This window comes from Marmota marmota, unplaced genomic scaffold (genome assembly GCF_001458135.2).
Source record: "Marmota marmota marmota unplaced genomic scaffold, marMar, whole genome shotgun sequence".
NCBI lineage: Eukaryota > Metazoa > Chordata > Mammalia > Rodentia > Sciuridae > Marmota > Marmota marmota.
In genome coordinates, this window is record NW_025999945.1 from 5,678,082 (window position 1) to 5,691,147 (window position 13,066).

Genomic DNA, 13,066 nt, shown 5'->3' on the forward strand with positions numbered 1-13,066 from the left:
GTAATATGTAAGAAATTATTTGCAGACCTGTACTGTGAAGTATATCTTTCCTCTGACTTGTTTTGGTTAGCTCTGAATAATGAAGTCAAACCTTACTTGATTTTCCTTAGTGAGTCTTAGGGTCAATTTTCTTTCTTTCTTTATTTTTCCTTTTTTATTAAAAATAAACTTTAGATTTAGGTAGTTATGTGTTGTAACTCAAGGAAACAATATTGTAATGATTAGTGTTGTAATAAACAATGATTGGTAAGTGGTTTACATGTTATTTATCATTTGCTCCATTGGAAGTATCTGATAAAATTAGAATCAGGCCATCTCTGTTGGCTGTCTTTGGTTTTATGCAAATGGATTAATATGAGCTTTGTTTAATGCAGTGATTACTTCCTCTCTGTTTCTGTACACAACCTTAGGGAGGAATGGTGTAGTTGTAGTTGGGAAAAATGGCTTTGGAGGAAAATTTTTATGCTGTTTATAAAGTGGAAACATAATGCCTTTATTTTTTAACTAGTGTGAGGGAAATTCTTAGAGATTATGAATGTCTCAAAAAATAAAACCATGAAGTCTCCAATCCTGCCATCGTGCATTTTTCTTAGTGACAATCTGAGAGTTTTAAAGTCATATAAGTACTCCCCAAAAAAGTTAGAGACCTGGTTAAGTTGTAGGTAACTAGTAACTAGTACACCAGAAGACTGTTAAAGGCTCCTAAATGCAGACAAAGCATTACTAATTGCTTTCAGGGTCAGGCTGACTTTACTTGGACCATGAAAGATTTAGCATAGTCCTATGGCTGCCTGCTTGCTGAGTAAAGAGTCTTGTCTTTAACAAAGACTGCTATCTGATATGCCAGACCGTTTCATGTTGCCCTCGTTTGCATGAATTTAGTCAGTATTGCCAAGACTACTAAACCTCAGTGCAACATAAATGATACTTCTAAATGGTCTTGAAGACAAAGGCCTTTAACCTTGCAGTGGGATGTAGGTATTGTTTACATAGCTTTTAAAATATGGAACAGAATACTTTGCTATTTGAAGTTTCAATTAAAAGATACATTCAGGAAAAATATTTTTAAAAAATCTACAAGTAAAATACCACACATCTTTAAGTAAAGTAAAATTTCTAATGTTTTCCATCTTTTAGAATGTTTATTCCTTGGAACGGTAGGATCCTAATGACACTATTAACATGGGTCCAATCCCATCAATGCAACTAATTCTTCACACTCATAAATCCTACTATTCTAGGTAGAAGTTAGAATGAAATTAAAACTGGTTAATGAAACTTGATAAAAAGGGGCAAAGGAAATACTAGCTAGATGGTCAAATATGTTTTTGCCCATGTAAGAATATGAATTTTTTATTGTAATACTTATTGAATTGATATTTATTTTACTGTTTATTTTAATACTATTTAGCTAGCCCTTATTATTATTATTTTTGGTACCAGGGATGGAATCCTGGGGGCACTCAACCACTGTGCCACATCCGCAGCCTTTTTTTGTATTTTATTTAGAGACAGGGTCTCACTGAGTTGCTTAGAACCTTTCTAAGTTGCTGAGGCTGGCTTTGAACTCAAGATCCTCCTATCCCAGCCTCCTGAGTCACTGGGATTACAGGCATGCACCACTGTGCCCGGCTAGCTAGCATTTACATTCAGTAGTCTTCATTGGTAGGTTTGACTGTTAGTGCAACCAAATGTATTTTTTTAAACATTTATGTAGTTTTTAATTGTAGTTGCACACAATACCTTTATTTATATGTGGTGCTGAGGATCGAACCCCGGGTCTTACACATACTAGGCAAGTGCTCTACCACTGAGCCATAACTCCAGCCCCTGTATTTTTTAAAAAATTTTTTCTTTTTAGTTATACATGTCAGTAGAAGGTAGTTTGGAAAATTATACATTCATAAAATATAACTTATTCTATTTAGGATCCTATTCTGTGGTTGTATATGATGCAGAGTTACTCTGGTCGTGTATTCAAACACAAGGCTAGGAAAGTTATTGTGTTTTTTTTTTTAAATGATGAAATTTTTGTTTCTCAAAACTATAACATGGAAATTTTATAGGTGACATCTTTTTTTTCCCACAAAACTAACTTTATATGCTTCATTATTCAGAGGTTGGGAAAATAATAAAAGTGATGGGTTTCTAAACAACTGGAACTTTTCATTGTCTTTACTTTGAAAATGTGTTATTTTACATATGAAATATTTTTAGTATTGCTTTAACATGTGTTAGAAAATTCTGACAAATAAAAGTTCTTTCTATCTTAAGTTTCTTTTTTCCCCCCAGATTTATGAAAATATGCATCAGCTTAATACTGTCTTGGAATTCATGAGATGGAAGCATAGGTCAAAGCTATTTGGAGAGAATTGGAAGTACAGTTTTATAGCCACATCTCTAAGGTAAGGAAAAGATTTTAAAGAAAATAATAGAGTAACATGAAAATTTTTCTTTCTTAACAATTGAAAATAGTCCTTCCGTATTACCACTGCAACTTTATTTGAGCTTCCTTATTTTATTGGTAACACCACAACTTTGTGTTAGCTACATTAGTTTCTTAAATCACCTTCTTTATGAGTTCATACGTAATTCTTATGTATTTTTCTTCTCTTGTAAATATCGAACTTTTTCAGGAGTGAAAATATTTCTTAACAATACCACTTTCTTAACTAATTATAGAAAGTAAGTATTATTTCTTCCTTCAGGATTTTATTTCTTCCCATAAAGACTGGAAAGCATAGTTCAGAATGGAAAACTATATTAAAAATGATGTTTACATTATTTTGAAATTTTAACACATTTTACAGTTAAGATTTTAAATATCTTAGAATAATAGATCTTTGGAAGTAAAATTTAGTTTAAAGAAGTAGAAACTGTAGTAATGCCAGAAATAGGAAAGAAATCATTCTAAGACAATATTTGGAGGAATTAGCTCATTGCTTTGAGATTCTTTTAGAGCTGGATGTGATGAAGCATACTTGTAATTCCAGCTACTTTAAAGGCTGAGGCAGGAGGATCTCAGTTTCAAGGCCAGCCTGGCCTCAAATGTTTCCCCTTCTGTTAATGATCTCTTTATCACCCAAGAAAAGTTTTAGTGTTATATCTGATTCCTCATGTTTTGCATCTTATACCTTGTCAGAGATCAACTCCTGTTAGTTTATCTCTATAGCATATCATGAATATTTTTATCACCTATTTTCAGATTCCTAATCACCATCCAGGTTTAGGGCCTTACATGACATTATACTGGAAATATTGCAGGGCTTTCCTATTTGTACTAACCTATTAATCAATCCACTCTAGCATTCTTATCTTAGTAGTCACAATACTGTTTCCCAAAGCATGCTGAATGTACTGTACTGTTGGTAGCATTCAAAACGATTTTTTTTTTTTTTGGTGTGTGTGTGTGTATACCGGGAATTGAAGTCAGGGGCACTTAACCATCAAGCCACATCCCCAGGCTCCTCCCCTCCCCCCTTGTATTTTATTTAGAGATGGGGTCTCACTGAGTTGCTTAGGAACTTGCTAAGTTGCTGAGGCTGGCTTTGAACTCATGATTCTCCTGACTTAGTCTCCTGAGCCGCTGGAATTATAAGCGTGTGCCACTGTGCCTGGCCAGGTTTTAGTTTTATACAGGTGAATTTTTAAAGATTTTGTGTTGGGTGTGGTGGTACATGCCTATAATCCCAGCAATTTGAGAGACTGAAGCAGGAGGATTGCAAGTTTAAAACCAGCCTTAGCAACTTAGTGAGACCCTAAGCAACTTGGTGAGACTCTCAGAATAAAAAAAGGATGAGGATGTTGCTCACTGGTTAAGTGCCCATGGGTTCAATCCCTAGTACTAGAGGAAGAAAAAAGTACTAGCGGAAGAAAAAGATTTTAATAGGCACATGTCTGTTTTGATAACCACCTACTCACTACTCACTTACAAACAGTAAAAGTAACAGTACTTTGCCCTTTCTCTGTTTTGAGCTATGGTTCAGAAACTTGAGTTAATCTTACCTGTAGTTCATGTATGTAACTAACTTAATTTGTTCTCCATAAAGCCCCTCAGATGATTCATTTTAATCTCCCTTTTTTTTTTTTTTTTTTGGGTTACAAAGATTGAACCCAGGGGTGCTCAACCACTGAGCCACTTCCCCAACCCTTTTTTCTTTTTCTTTTGAGACAGGGCCTTGCTAAATTGCTAAAGCCAGCTTTGAACTTGTGAGCCTTCTACCTCAGCCTCCCAAGCCAATGGGATTATAAACATGTGCCATCAGGCTGGGCTTCTCCTTTGTTTCTGTTTTATTTATTTATTTATTTATATTTTTAGTTGTAGATGGACACTATATCTTTAATTTTTATGTAGTGCTGAGGATCGAACCCAGTGCCTCGTGTATGTGAGGCAAGCACTCGACCACTGAGCTTCAGCCCAGCCTTTCCTTTGTTTTTGACCCTTACTTCTGTTTTCCTCTCTTTATGCCGTTGGACAGCACTTTAATTTGTGTCTCACATATGTCAGGTAAGCGCTCTACAACCGAGCCAAAACCACCCCCCAAACCCTTAAGAAGTTTTAATACTAAAAAAACTCTGTATATTACTGTATATACATTTGTTCATTGCTTCTGACATTAGTGTCCCATAACGTACAGAACCACGTTTTTACCATTTTAGAGTCACTCTACTCTGTTCAAAAGCAAGGCAATAGAGCCAGCTTGCTTCAGTTTGAATCCTGACTTTACTACTACTTCTTAGCTAGAGAAAAGGACTTATAAATGGGTAGTTTATTTGAGAAATGAAACAAAAAGAGGAAATGGGAGAAAAGGAAAAATGGACAGAGAAGATGGTAAATGTATATATTGTGTGTTATGAGTTAGTTACCACTATGGGAAACTGGATCTCAGTCCTCTGAGAACCCTCTGAATGTACCTTATAGTCTTGCCCTACCAAAAGACTGTGTTATACCTCGAATGTTACGTGTTGTTCATTAAGGGTTCTTTTAGAGCTCTAGCACTGGCATTTCTGTCTCTGTACCTCTAGACTGCACAGTACTCTTTAGGTTTGGAGAAGTCTGAGGAGTAAAGTGAGCCATGCTTTATAATCTGGATGGTGTCTCTTGTTGGACAGTGTAGAACTGCCCACCAGAGCGGCAGTGACAAAATGGAGGTGGAGAGGATGTGACACTGGATGGTGTCTCTTGTTGGACAGTGTAAAATTGCCCACCAGAGCTGCAGTGACAAAATGGAGGTGGAGAGGATGTGTTGAAGAATACCAACAAGTATCTGCTAGAATCTCCACTGTTTATCCCTCAGACTACCTTTGCCACATTAAATCTACCTTATCATCTACCTTCGAAGTGGTGGTTTGTTATAATCACTTAAGAAATATCCAAAACAAGAAGGTTACTGGAATAAACTATAATTTCCACTACTGCAGCTGATCCAGAGGCTTATAATTGATACTCAAACCATGAGATACTCTGTAAGCCTTCACTTCAGATGGAGGTGCTGGCAATAGGATGTACTCTGGGCAGGGAAGGCAAATACACATCTGGATTAAGAGTTTTTTCTGCACTGAGAATACGTTAGTTAACACTCAACAGCAGCAGTAATTACGTCAGCCTTCATAAAAAGGAGCCTGTGATGTTGAGTCTAGGTAAAACCTTCCTCCCTCTGTTAGTATGACTGCTGCATTCATGGACCCATGCTCTAGTATTGAGGTGACCAAGACAGAAACTGACTGGCTGATAGCATTGATGATGAATCATCTATCTGTGGTTGCCTATAGTTAAATGCCTCTACTGTGACTGGTGCTTTGTGGTGGTGGCATCTTGGGCTGACTCCTACAGGGCCATTCAACATGGATTTTCTCTACGATCTTGTTTCTTATTTTCGTATTCTCCCAATCAGCCAGACCATTCTCTACTGCCCAGGAACCTATGTATTTTTTTCTTTGGTTTCTTCTCCCTTTACAGTACTCACTCTCTCCGTAATGTCTTTCAGAGCCTTGTGAGTAGACTGTTGAACAGTAGCAGTCTTCTTTTTGGCTTGTATCTGTTAACTAGGTCCCAGACTTTTTTCCCCATTATTGCTTACTGGGAACTTACTATAAAGTTATTGGTATGAGCATAAATTAGAGACATCAGTGTGGTAGAAATAGGTAATATGAAGTTCTGAGCCATCTCTTGGAGTTTATTAGTGTCCTGTGGACCTGCCTAGGCCTTATTCCAAGTACTGTGTCCACTATACAGTGATTGCTGATAACCTGGCCTTTTAACTTGGTGGCTCATGATGGTAGCTCCAGTCACAAAATCTTTTTTTTTTAATATTTATTTTTTAGTTGTAGTTGGACACAATACCTCTGTTTCACTTACTTATTTTTTTCTGTGGTGCTGAGGATCGAACCCAGGGTCTCGCATTTGTGAGGTGAGCTCTCTACTGCAAGCCACAACCCCTGCCCTCCAGTCACAAAATCTTTGTAATGTTTTTTTTTTATTTGGGTTCTTTATGAGGCCCATCATCATGTCAAGAGCTGCTTTTCCAACAGTGTTATAAAAGGGCTATCTTTGCTTCAGAAAATCTAGAGGTTGTTCTGCAACTCTCCCATAGGAACTGGCCAGAAAACCCACATAACAACCCATATTGTACTTCTAGTGCCTTTGAATCTGTTTGGCCTGAACATTGGGGTAGTTTGCTCAGTTTAATTTGCTGAGAGCCTTTTCTCCTCTTGGTCCTAGTCAAAACAAGCAGCTTCTGAGTCACCTAATGTCTTGTGTTAGTTCTGCCTAGGTAGTTCTAGTCTTAAGCTTACACTTCCTGCTGGTTATTGAGTTCCCTTTAAAGGAGTTCTGTGAGTTTTATGCCCATTCCTAGGATTTTTGGGCTACCTTTGCACTTACTTAGTTCTGACTACAGATACCTCTTTTCTAGTAGATATTGGAAGGAAGGGTTCTTTCTCCTGTGTACTGACAACAAAGGAGCCAACAAACATCCATTTCTTGAGGCTCTAGGACAGGTTCTGAGTGTTTCCAGGCACTCCTACATGCAAGATTCTTCAGCAGTGTAGTCTGTGAGGGTTGCCTTTAGGTCTGCTGAGATGAGCCTTTTGAGGGCCTTGAATGCAGCTAAGCAGTGTATCCCTGGTCTTATAGAAAGATGAGTATGTCTTTACTATATTGGTTTCTCCTTGATTTACCTGCACACTCACTCCTGTGGAGAAACATGGAACTCACAGTTTCAGAAACATCGTCTCACCTCTTTAATTATTGTGCTTTTCCAGAAAGGGAGATAGAGAGAAGTTTTTTCCTACTCTCTTCCATTCAGATTGCATCATTATAACTTTAAAGTTTTAAAGATACCATTATAGTTTTTTCTCTAAGTTTGGTGAATATGCTTCTGATATACTTATTTGATTCCTCTCCAGTTTGGATGCTTTTAGATTCAATGTTTGTGAATTTATATCTTCATATGATACATCAGGAAGAGCATGTCCCAAGATTTCCAGCAGTATATGTGTTAGCCATCTTCCCATTATTATCATAAAATACATGAGATGGTTGACTTAAACAGAGAAAAGGTTTATTTTGGTTTACAGTTCTGGAGGTCCCAGTTCAAGATGAGGTTGCTCCAGTTGGATCTCTGAGAAGGAATGCTTGGTGTGGCTAACTGCTCACCTCATGAGCCAGGAAGCAAAGAGAAAGAGACTTAAGTTCCACAGTCTGTTTCTAGAGCATGCCCTCATAGATCTGAGAATCTCCCAGAAGACCCTCCTTAAAGTTTTACCACCTCTCAATAGTGCCACCTTCATCCAAACCACAGCAACATCTTTTCGTATTCTATAGTGGCATTCAACTTATAACTTTAAACTGTTGCCTAACAATTTCTTTCTGTGCTACCATTTTATAGTTTAACTATGTGTAAGGTAATTTCCAATCTAGGTATCTCAGAAACATTTTTAGAAGATGTGAACATTAATAAACTATCATATAACTTTTAAACAATATATACCAAATCATAAGTTCCTCTTCACTATCTTCTGTCCTGTTTCTTTACTCACTACTTTTCCTTTTATCTTATTTTCATCTCACTGACTGCTGATTTATAGTTAGGTTATGATTTTTTAATGATTCTTCACCCTTTTAAGGTATTTTGGTATTTAATACATTTCTAGAAAATCATGCAGTGGGTTCTTGATTTTCAGATTTTAAAATTATTCATAATGAGCTCAGTACAGTGGTGCATGCCTGTAATCCCAGCAGCTCAAGAGGCTGTGGCAGGAGAATCGCAGGATCAAGGCTAGTCCCAGCAATTGTGTGAGGCCCAAAACAACTTAGTGAGACTCTGTCTCAAAATAAAAAGGAATGTGGATGTAGTTCAGTGATAAAGTGTCCCTGTGTTAGATCCCGAGTATCAAAAAACTAAAGTTTATGCATAATAAGACTGGGTGTGGTGGCACACACCTTTAATCCCAACAACTCAAGAGGCTGAGGCAGGAGGATCACAAGTTCTAGGCCAGACTGGGCAATTTAGATCCTTTTTAATCTTACAAAAAATATAAAGGGCTAGGGGGTGTATAGCTCCATGGTAGAGTGCTTCTGGGTTCAGTCCTCAATACCACAGGGGAGAAAAATTATGCATATTGAGAATATCTACCCCATAAATTGAGTATGAGGATTAAATGAATTAACATATGTAAAGTATATAGAATAGTTCTTAGTACATAGTTGGAGCTTTTTAAGTGTTAGCTATTATTTTTTATAATTGAGTATTAATAATTATTGATATACCTTCTTATACTTAATATTGTTTGTGTCTTCTTTATTTTCATATGATAAAACTTTTCTAGAGATATGTAGTAACAGCATTTATTTGGTTTTATAGGTTAGTTCTGTTTTTGTTATATATTTAATAATTTTTGAATTTAGCATATTAATTTTTCTTCTACTTTCTTTGCTATCCATTCTAGTTCCCCAGCTCTGTAACATACACATCCCTTTATTTTAACACTGTTCTATTGTATTTGTATTGTATATATTGATTTAGAATAGTAAGGCCACATTTGATCATTGTTACAGCCTGATTTAGAGCTGCTTATGTGTTTTCAAAAGTTTCTTTCACCTGTTCCTCCTAATGGTCTATAATCTCTCCAACAACCTAAATCAGGCAACCTCTCATGACATCTTTATCTCTACTTCCATTCAGCTCTAGAAGTTTTTAAATCCTGTTAGCTCTACCTCTATAATTGTTTTCTCCATTCCCATTTCCTCTCAGGCAGACTGCGTTACTTCTTTCTTGAACTATTGTAATTATACTTAAGATTCTCTGCTCCACTCCTCTCACGTGTGTAGTGCTTCTACAGTGATCTTCCTAAATCATAGTGAGCTTACTTCTTTGCTCAAAAATTGCAATGATTTTTTTTTCATTGTCTATTGAATAAAGTTGGAGCTTTTTTACTCTAGCACTTGAGGGTCTTCACTTTTTTTTTTTTTTTTAACCCTCTCTTCTTTCAAGAAAATCATGATTGATGGGCTGGGGATGTGGCTCAAGCGGTAATGCGCTTGCCTGGCATGCACGGGGCGCTGGGTTCGATCCTCAGCACCACATAAAAATAAAATAAAGATGTTGTGTCCACTGAAAACTAAAAAATAAATATTAAAAATTCTCTCTCTCTCTCTCTTTAAATAAAAGAATATCATGATTGATAAGATAAATTAAACATAAAATTAGTATGCTGTTTTTCAGTCTTATTGATATCTCATTCTGTTTTTAATCTTGATCATGCTTTCCCATTTTTATGCTTCTTTCCCCCCCCTGATTTCCCAATCTGGAATGCCTCCCTTACATCCTTGTATGGTGGAATCTGCCCATTATTCAAGTGTGAACTTAGGTGTCAGCACCTTCATGAAGGTTTTCCTGATCCGATCGTCTAGAGTTAATCTTTCTTTCTTTTTTTTTTTTTTTTAAAAAAAGCTTTTCCATAGCTTTGGGTTTGAATTCCAGCCCATGCTTTGTTAGTAGTCATAGAGCTTTTGCATATACCAGTAAATTCTGTACCTTAGATCGATTTGTACATCTGTTTGTCAAGATAGCCAATGAATCAATGAATCACCTGGGTATTTTATACAAAACAAGTTCAGATTCAGTGGGGTCTAAGGTATATAACCTGAAGATCTGCATTTCTGACAAACTCACACTAATTCTGCTGTTTAGTGAACCAAGCTTTGACCATTAACGTGGAATCCACTAAATTGTCTACTTATGCCCATTTTAACCTTTACTGGTTTTTAGCACTATTCCTTTAATTTAGCTCAAGATTTTCCTCTTTAAGGCCATAATTGTTAAAATATATGGCCCTTATATTAAATGTTCAGGGAACAGACCCTGCTTTTTAAAAATAAAGTAGTGGGTTATTGTTTCACCAGTAGGAGAGCTATGTAATTGTGAATATGACTTTATATTCTTCTTTCATAGTATCAAAAACAATATTAAAAGAAAAAGCTAGTAAACTGTATAGGTTAATTATTTATGATAGTGGAAAATACTGAGATAATGAAATAATGAAAACATGAAAGGTAATAAAAATATGAAATAAGGCAGAAATATTGTAGGAATAGGGCTTTTAAGTATAATAGTGTTCCCCATTTTATGTTTTATGACGTAGATCAAATTTCTTTTCTCTGACATCTAGAAATCACAGAAAGACGGCAATTATGAGCAAATTTCTTGAGCTAGCACTTGGATAGAGATTGTTGGGTTAGTGGCTGGCTATAACTGTAAGATCTGGAGATGTATTTTTAGGTATCATTATACTTATAAAGAATTATGAGAGTATATTATGTGATTTTATAGTTGATTTAATTTCCCAATTACATTTTCCTTGACAAAACTTTTTTTATTCCTTTCATTTATTGAACATTTATTATTTTCTTTGGTAATACACTAGACAGTGTAGAATACAGTGCTATTAAGATAAGCAGAAAAATTGCCTGTCTAATCTTTATATGAGGAGAAACAGTATCTGTCACTATTGAATCAGTGCATGGCACATAACCAAGTAATCAGTAAATTGCCTTTTTTGTTTTGTATTGTATTTTTGCCATGTTGGGAATTAAACATACTAGATAAGCACTTTACCTCTGAACTACATTCCCAGTTTCAATAAAGTTTCTGGGTAAATATTGGCCAAAAATCTGTGAAGCTGCTATAGTGCATTTCTGAGTACACTAGAAGTGTAAGTGGAACACTTCACTCAACCCAATGAGACATCAAGGATTGCTTGCAAAAGATTATTCATAGATCAGGTCCTGAAGAATGAATTGTTGTTAACATGATGAGGAACAAAGGCAGAACATAAAGAATGTGCAAAGGAATGGAAGCCTAAAAGGGAATGCTTGTCAAGATGATTTAACTTAGTATTACTGGAGTACTGTTAAGCTGTGGAGGTGTGGGTGGATAGTGTTGGAAGGTATGACAGAGGTCAAGTCATAAAAATTCTTCTTGTGTCTTGCTAATTCCATTCTGTGAAATGAGGTTTTTGAGCCAAGAGAAGGAAAGGTCATTAAGTTTTAAAAGTTAGTCCAAACTACACCTCCCAACTCTTTAAAGATGTGTTCTTTTCAAGCACACAGGGAATATTTTATAAAAGTAACTTTATTGGGTTGTACAGCATGATTCTAGTACATTTCATATAATTTTCGATCATGTTTTCTGGCAAAAGTGCACTTAAGTCAGAAATGATTAACTATACTAACACACACAAACACACACTCGGAAATTTAAAAACATATTTTTGTAAATCTCACAGGTCAAAATTAAAACAATGATGCAGATCAGAAAACACTTGGAACTAAACAATAAGGAAAATTAAAACGGTGGCTGGTGATATAGTTCAGTTGGTAGAGTACTTGCCCAGCATTCAGAAAAAAGAAAGAAGGAAAATTAGAACACATTAAAATCTCTGTGATACACTAAATCTTCACATATTTCTATTTAAAAGAATTAATATTATGAAGGTAATCTAAATTAGAGAAAGAACAGTAAAATAAATTCAAGCAAAGTGAAATAGGAGGTAATGAAGATAAAAATAAATAGTTACAGAGCTCTTGCTGTGTACCAGGCAGACAGAGTTCTGGGTTCTTTACAAGGATTATTTTATTTAATCTTTACAACAGCCATTTCAGGTAGGTTCTATTATTATACCCACTTTACACAGAAGAAAACTGGTTTTGAGAGAAATGGATTCAAGCTTCCAACTAGTAAGTGATAAGTTGGAGTTTGAAATTAATGAATTTTTGAACAAGGTACAGTGGAAGGGATTAACAGGTCAATGCTGTATTTTTTTTTAAAGCTAATAAATTATGTATAAGATTGGTCAAGAAAATAGATAATGGATATAAAGAGGCTACAACTTCATGTATAGAAAAGATTTTTTAAAAAAGAAAATACCCTAGAATAACTTTTTTTTTTTCTTTTTGGCCTTTCTTTTTCTTTTTTATTGGTTGTTCAAAACATTACAAAGCTCTTGACATATTTCATACATTAGATTCAAGTGGGTTATGAACTCCCATTTTTACCCCAAATACAGGTGGCAGAATCACATCGGTTACACATCCACATTTTTACATAATGCCATATTAGTAACTGTTGTATTCTGCTACCTTTCCTATACTCTACTATCTCCCCTCCCCTCCCATCTTCTCTCTCTACCCCATCTACTGTAATTGATTTCTCTCCTTGTTTTTTTTCCCGTTCCCCTCACAACCTCTTATATGTAATTTTGTATAACAATGAGGGTCTCCTTCCATTTCCATGCAATTTCCCTTTTCTCTCCCTTTCCCTCCCACCTCATGTCTTTGTTTAATGTTAATCTTTTCCTCCTGCTCTTCCTTCCTGCTCTTCCTCCCTGCTCTGTTCTTAGTTGCTCTCATTATATCAAAGAAGGCATTTGGCATTTGTTTTTTAGGGATTGGCTAGCTTCACTTAGCATAATCTGCTCTAATGCCATCCACTTCCCTGCAAATTCCATGATTTTGTCATTTTTTAGTGCTGCGTAATACTCCATTGTGTATAAATGCCACATTTTT

The 13,066-nt window shown here is 35.7% G+C and overlaps 1 protein-coding gene across 1 annotated transcript in view; it reads left to right on the forward strand.

Annotated features, from left to right (window-relative positions):
* The first annotated feature begins 2,263 nt into the window (after positions 1–2,263).
* Bmpr1a (bone morphogenetic protein receptor type 1A) overlaps positions 2,264–13,066 on the forward strand; it is a 67,619-nt gene continuing 56,816 nt past the window's right edge. Inside the window, exon 1 of the mRNA XM_015500081.2 lies at positions 2,264–2,405. The gene's annotated coding sequence lies outside the window, so the exon portion shown is untranslated. The remainder of the gene's footprint in view (positions 2,406–13,066) is intronic.